Source organism: Nipponia nippon, unplaced genomic scaffold (assembly GCF_047370975.1).
Source record: "Nipponia nippon isolate SJK-2023a ecotype South Korea unplaced genomic scaffold, ASM4737097v1 scaffold_1, whole genome shotgun sequence".
Taxonomy (NCBI): Eukaryota; Metazoa; Chordata; class Aves; order Pelecaniformes; family Threskiornithidae; genus Nipponia; species Nipponia nippon.
The window spans coordinates 64,368,405-64,375,291 of record NW_028262290.1 but is presented as its reverse complement, the minus strand read 5'-3'; the positions used below and the strand labels follow the sequence as shown (position 1 = coordinate 64,375,291).

Genomic DNA, 6,887 nt, shown 5'->3' with positions numbered 1-6,887 from the left:
TAGTCTTTTTGTTCAACTCTGTATTTAAAAAAAAAAAAACAAACAAACAACAACCCTGAACACTCAGTCTTATCCCCTGCCCAGGGCTGCCCTGGTTCTGTGCCTGGCAGTCTGGCTTTGCTCTGAAGCACACCGGCTCTCCATACCTTGTATATTTTAATGCCGACACTGATCTTCAATCAGCATTGCCCTGGCCTTCCAGTGAAAATATGCCAAAATGTCACAGGTTTCCAAATGAAATGCAAATACTGAACTTTCTGAAATTTACTGATAGTATTTTACTCCTTTGCTGTATCTGAGCTGTACCAACGAGACACAACGGAAACAAGGGTTTGAGATTCCTGACAGCAAAGGTAAAGCTCCTTGCACTTGCCACTCCACAGGTGTCTCAGCTGGATGGTCTGTAACACCTCCAGAGAAGAATACGAGTCCTCTGCTTGCTCGCTCACTCAGCATAATGAAAAGAAGCGATGAACTACTCAAAGTCAGGTCAGCCTACCTTTTGTCACACGTAACTGTTGTTACACAGATGTCACAGCAGCAGGTGCAAAATAAATACCTGGATAATGGAAACCATTTGCTTTGCCTTTAGCCACAGGCATCAGGTCTGATTTACTGGTGGCTGGCAGCTAGAGAGCATGGGAGAGCCAGGTCCCTATAGCCAGCCTCGCCTTCACATGCTCAGAGATGGGAAAAGATAGCCACGGTGGAAGCTGCTCTGGAGGAGACGGTCTTATTTTTCTCCCATGCCCTCCTCCCCATGCTCCATACTATTCTGCCAGAGCAGGGAGATTTAGCAGAGCCATGAATCTATGCTTATGCGCTGCCCTTTCATCATTTGGACCTCGGTGGATGTACACAATCTGGAGCAGTCTTTGCTCAAGGCAAACAAAGTAAAGGAGGAGAGTGACATTTCAGTCTTTCATTGCAGAGTCATTCAGGTCACTCGCTGAAATTATAGACACCAGCTCCAGCAATGTTAACAGCCAACTTTAGATTATTAACCATCCTTTGGATAGCAGTACATTTATGGTGCCAGCGTGCAGAGAATTCCTCCAAATTACAGAGTGTCCTAACACAGCCGGTCAAACCACACAGACCTCTAGATGCAGAAAGCAGTGTAATTAAGTCTGTTTTCTCGTTTGTACTTTCCCAGCAGCACTCAAACTACAGTCTCGACCACTGGATGCTGCTCTTTGCAACAGGCTATGAAAGGAGATAAGAGCGAAGGGTGCCTTAAAATAGCTCATTAAGGAGACCTCAAACATTTTCTTTTATTGCATTATTTATATTTTGGGTGATAATAAAACACTATTTCCAGGGCAAAGTGCACTCAAGAAGCTTATTGGCCTGTAGGTGGTTTCATTTGATTAGATTTAGAAGGGGAAGGCTACAGAGATTTCTTTTACCTGCTGCTTTCCTGAAAGACCTGGAGTTTTTTCTTCCCCTTATCAGGCCATACATCGCCAATACCACCGAGATACACCGAACTTCATTAGCCCTTTCAAATATTTCTGGGAAAGGCAGTGACTGGTTTTTCCCCTAAGGCTCTAGAAATTAATCTTCACTGCAACCATCACTGGCATCCCTGGTAGAATCCATTTTTTAATATAATGACCTTCTGCATACAAACAAACAAAGATGAAGAAGACCTAAACATTTAGATTCCTGTGAAAAGATCATAGAGCTGATTTCACACCAGAGAGTCCATATTAAAAAAATCTTGACCAAAAATAATAATAATACAGATAATAGTCATGAATGCTTATTCACATTCCTTAAATTGTATTTTATAGTTGGTCTAGTACTGCATTAATTACAGTCTTTCCTCGTGTCCTTTCTTTATTCTCCTACAGAGCCATTCTCACTGTGTAACTCTGCTGCACTGCATTTTGTTACCTCTGTACAGATCCAAGAATAAATTTTGGCCATGGAATAATTTTGGCCATGGAATATTCACTCACTTTCAAATGTAAGTAAAAGAAACTGAGCTAATTAACTGGAAACAGCAAGTGCTGAGAATTCCTTGTCTATAATAGTGCAACTCCCATCTTTTTAGTTTTTCTTTGTGTTGCTCCTCTGCTACAAACATAACACTAGTGACTATTAAAGCTAAAAAAGAAAAAAAACACAACACCAAAGCTGGAAGGGGCAGAGGGGATAGAAACTATCAGACATTCCAAAGAGAACACAGGAAAATTTAGGTTGAAAATAGAGGCTATGCCACGTAAGGAGTGGATGCCAGCTCTGCTCCTTGGTATGGAGAGCAACTCCAACAGACTCATAGGTTGCGAGTGGATCCCCATGTCTGTATGTGAGAATTAATTAAAAGACCAGACAACAGCTAGAAAGAACTGCTCCTCATGCTCTTTTAAGCCCTGAAGTATCCCCTAAATATGCTGAATGTGGAGAAGAATGGCATCTTGATACTAAATGAGAAAGCATTGTTTAAGTAATTAATATAAAGTACAAATGCTTTCATTATCTGAAAGAGTCTAGTAGCTACAAAAACAAAGAAACATGGGGAGGACAAAAGATTTCTGATTTTCAATATCGTAGGATTAGTTTGACTGTATATACTATTCACTGCCTTTCTGAATTACAGATCACCGAGATCTCCATCCAGAAATACAATGTACTGGTATTCATCTTGTCAATGATATATGCTCAGAGGGCTATTTCTCTAATTGATGGCTTCATCATTCAATTCAAGATGCATAAGGATGGCTGTTGTTATCTAACACTAACTATCATATGTTCCTATTGTTCCACACTTCTCTCCTTGTCAATAGCATCCAAGATATCCTATCTAAATCTTCAAGATAGCAAAAGAAAGGTGCATTATTTGTTGACTCCACACATCGCATTATTAAACGTTTGTGAGCAACCTGCACATCTCCCCGCTGTCATCTTTAAGTATTCAATTAAAATTGGACAAGAGAGTACACCAATACAAATAAATACTCAGTTAAATGAAGGCTTTGCGTGGAATTCTTAAAGTATTCTAGTTCAGGTGCTTGCTAGCAGGCACTCAGTCGAAATCAGGAGAGTGATGCGAGTGTGAGAATGAGCTGTGTATGAAAGGGAAGAAGGCAGATTGCTTTACGGTGGAGTCATGGCAGAGGTTTGACAGGAAATGCTTCTCCCAATACGGCTAAGCAGGGAAGGAGAACCCTATTATATGGATGAGTGGGGCCGGCAATGGCATCTTGTCATTCTAACTTGTATAAGTAAGCAAGCTTAATTGCTCCTTGTCTTTTCAAGATGACTTTCCACCAACAATCTCATTATCACACACATATGTTTATTGCACATATCCAAGTCCCTTCACGCAGACCTGAATGCAATGAGGAGAGCAGCAATATTACGTTATCCAGTAACGTCGTTTTTCCCTTTTTCTTTTTAACCAGACGGATGTGACCTGCCTTCTCCTTCTGCGACTAACAGGGTGACCAGAGGCAGTGGAACGTACACCAGGATTGGAAAGAATAAAACCAGAGGGAAAGCAAGCTGTCAAGAGAACAGTGTACTGAAGAGGAAAAATGTAAACATGACTTCTATTTACCAAGATTAATATGTAAAGTTAACATGTTTGTCATGGAATATATTAATATGTATGTTTTCCCATTATGTAGATCTTTTCTTATATTACTTATTAGAAAGGGATATAATCACAATGATGGGGTAAGAATGTCACTTAAAAATTAGGTGATGCCCAGTCAACATAATATAACCACTACAGTGTCATTTCTGATTTAGATGTGGTGATATCAGTGTAATAGCCGCTGGGAAGAAATGATAATGGCTGTTAATGATAAATAAAATGACAAGAAGGAGGGTCCTCCTTCACATATAATTCCAAGCAAAATTCAACCGCTGACTTCCTTAAGCAACTCAGTGCCGTTCATTGATGAAGAGAAAATAAGCAGGTTTTGTGTAGCTGCACGGCCATAAGAACTGCACTGTCATTTCCCAAGCCCGAGCATAGACACTACAGGTCTAACAAGATTTCACCACACTACTTCCACTCAAGGGAGATGTAGTAATGAAGCTCACATGAAGTGAACCTTAACACAAAGTTAATACTATTCTAACAGAAAGCATGGTAGCTAGCAAATATAAAGATAAGCAAAAATAAGGTAAAGGCAAGCATACAATCATGTGTGTGGATACTTTTCAAAGCCCTCAAATACTCCAGCCTTGTCTCTGTAAACACAGGCAGCCTTAACCCATGGATCTAAAGACCTTCCTACATTTGTTTGATATCATAAATGTGTCAAGAATCAGCTATACGAAGCATCGTTCACCCACTACACATGGCTTGTTAGCCTAGTTGAGAGCATCTTTCAACTCATTCACACATTAAAAGCCAGGAAACCAACATTTGATTACTCGTTCTAGCATTAAGATCAAAGACCATATCTTCCCATCTGTGAGGAGCAAGAGCCCAATTCTTTCCTTCTCTCTCTGCGATTACGGAAGAGTCAAAACACACAATCAACATTATACTCCACATCCCATGACTAACACAGTTCCAGTCTATACAAGCACAAAACACAACAGTATTGCAGACATACATACATTTTTTTTTTCCAAGGCATTTAGGAAAGAAGATAAGTGTAAGCAAATCTGTATTCCCAGTCTGCAGCTATCCAAAGCTCAGAGACTGCTTGATCCACAGGTCTTATCCTTGTGTATAAAATAACAACACCTCTTAAAAGGGAAAATACTATGTACCTGCTGTTTACACTTCATTTGGGATCTTCAAAGTCAATTGGTAGGTGGTGATGTAAGGATTAAATTTAAAAAAATGCATTAAATTAAAAACATAAAAAAGATACAGGCAACATTGGTCAACCTATTATTTCATTATCATAGCTAGGTTTTTAGTTACCGGTTAGTCAAAGACAGTTTACAAATATAAATAAATAAAAATCAACCTTCAGCTGGAGAATAAACCTGTCCATTTTCAGGTGAAACCAATTTGCTAATTCAGTTCTAGCTGATGCAAGCACTTCTGCAGGTGGCTTACTCTTAGGCACATACAGCCAAAGAGGGCAGGGGCAGTGAAAGAAGAGAAGGTACAAAAATGAGTAGTGTGTAACATGCTTTATAAAATATGACCAATTAACACAGAGAAGACCCTAGTAAAACATCTGAACCACTAGTCTAGCATTTTGAGGTATATATATATTTTTTTTTTCGGTGGTCTGTTTTACTACCGGGTATGTTAAAGGAGTGCAGAGATCTGCCAAACCCCAGCTAATTGCTTTGGCTTCTTTGCATGAAGATCATTTGCTGATAAATTGTTACAGACACATTTAGGCAACAGGTTTTTATAGGATGCCTGATGCTCTTTATAATGCAATTAAAGCATATACTAAATGAAACTTTCTTATGCATTGTTTTTCTTCTGCTGGCAAACAATAATGACGAAATCTGCACCCTTCAAGTGACTGAATCTTCCTCCGCGTTTCCTGGATTTGAGCTCTCTTTCAGGAACAATCATCAAAGAAACAGGCCTACCTAATGTTTAGTAATGGGAATTGTCTTTTAGTGCCTATTTTATGTTTGGGAGAGCTAGAAGAAGAGAATGTGGACTGAGGTGGATCTTATTCGTTTGCCAGCTTTGCAAAAGATGCTAGGAAGACTTTCTTTTAGAAAGCAAAGAATCTTGATATGCTCCAGAAGAGCTGCAAAGAAAAGCCTTCCTATGAGTCCCCATGTTGAAAGACTCCTTGCAATAGCCACACAAGCATGCTTGGATAGTTAATGAAAAACCACCAATTCAGACACCTCCAAACCACTGCTCACCAGCAGAGTACCAAGGAGGCACCTAAGGCTCCCAGGTGTCTGCCTTTCTTCCAACAGTGATAAGGTTCTCCAGGCAACAAGGTTGTCTGGGTGCGTGTTCTTTTCTGCAGGGCACACACCTAACATCAGGTACCGCAAAGGTCTTATATTCCTGGTTTACCTATAAGCTATGCTGGCACTTGCATATGAGATATCCCTCCTGTGTACTATGTGGGATCCAGTCTGGTAGGCATCCACATGATATGACTAATCCAGCCCTGGAAAAGAGGTGATCTGAGCACCTACCTGAGATGACGCCAGAGAAGAGAATTAAATTTAGCTCTTCCAAGGTGATTCAAATGCATAATTTTTAGAAGTGCCCTAACCACAAAAATATGGGGACTATTTTTGAATAGGGATATCCTTTTTTGAAGTTGCTCTGCTTGATAGAAATTATATTAAATGTAGCAGGAGCCAGAACTCAGACACCCTACTCCTGACTGGCCGTCATAATCACTATATCTTCAAGTCACTTCCATTCTTACTAGCCGTAATGCTTTCCTCTGCAATACCTTAATTTCTCGGATCTCTGTTGCACAAAGTGCAGAATTTGATTCACAATTTCCCACTCTGCTACTGCTGCCTGAAAGCACCTAAAGCTTTGCATCTGGGCATCTCCAGGAGCATCCAGATCTTGATCCCCTCACTCTTAGCGCCTGCACTTGATGCAGAAGGTATTCTTCACCTTGCAGAGCAGGCTCTGGGTCCTAACTGTGCTCCAGATGTTTAACTGGCTCAGGAAACAGAGCGCAAGTCTCCTCTCTCCCATGTGACCATGCTAACCACTGAGCTGAACGGCCTGTTCAGGTTCGCTCAGGCTCCCTGACCTAGTAAATGTTTGTAAATCCCACGCGAAACACATCAGCAAGAGACCTCGGAAGAGCCCCACCCCAAAGCCAGTTATGCAGCATGTTGTGACAGCCCTTGGTGGCTCAGGCTGGGGATTAAGGACCACTGTGGCTTTCCCAGGTGAATCAGCAGCGGGAATTCCTTTGGGAAGCGTGCAATTACCAGAGCTGGAATTTAACCTGAAC

At 40.8% G+C, this 6,887-nt stretch overlaps 1 long non-coding RNA gene across 1 annotated transcript; it reads left to right on the top strand.

Annotated features, from left to right (window-relative positions):
- The first annotated feature begins 378 nt into the window (after positions 1-378).
- On the top strand, positions 379-5,295 carry LOC148057402 (uncharacterized). Its single transcript, XR_015704783.1, has 3 exons — positions 379-489; positions 1,857-1,972; positions 3,411-5,295. It is a non-coding gene; the product is annotated as an uncharacterized LOC148057402 (long non-coding RNA).
- The last annotated feature ends 1,592 nt before the right edge of the window (positions 5,296-6,887 follow it).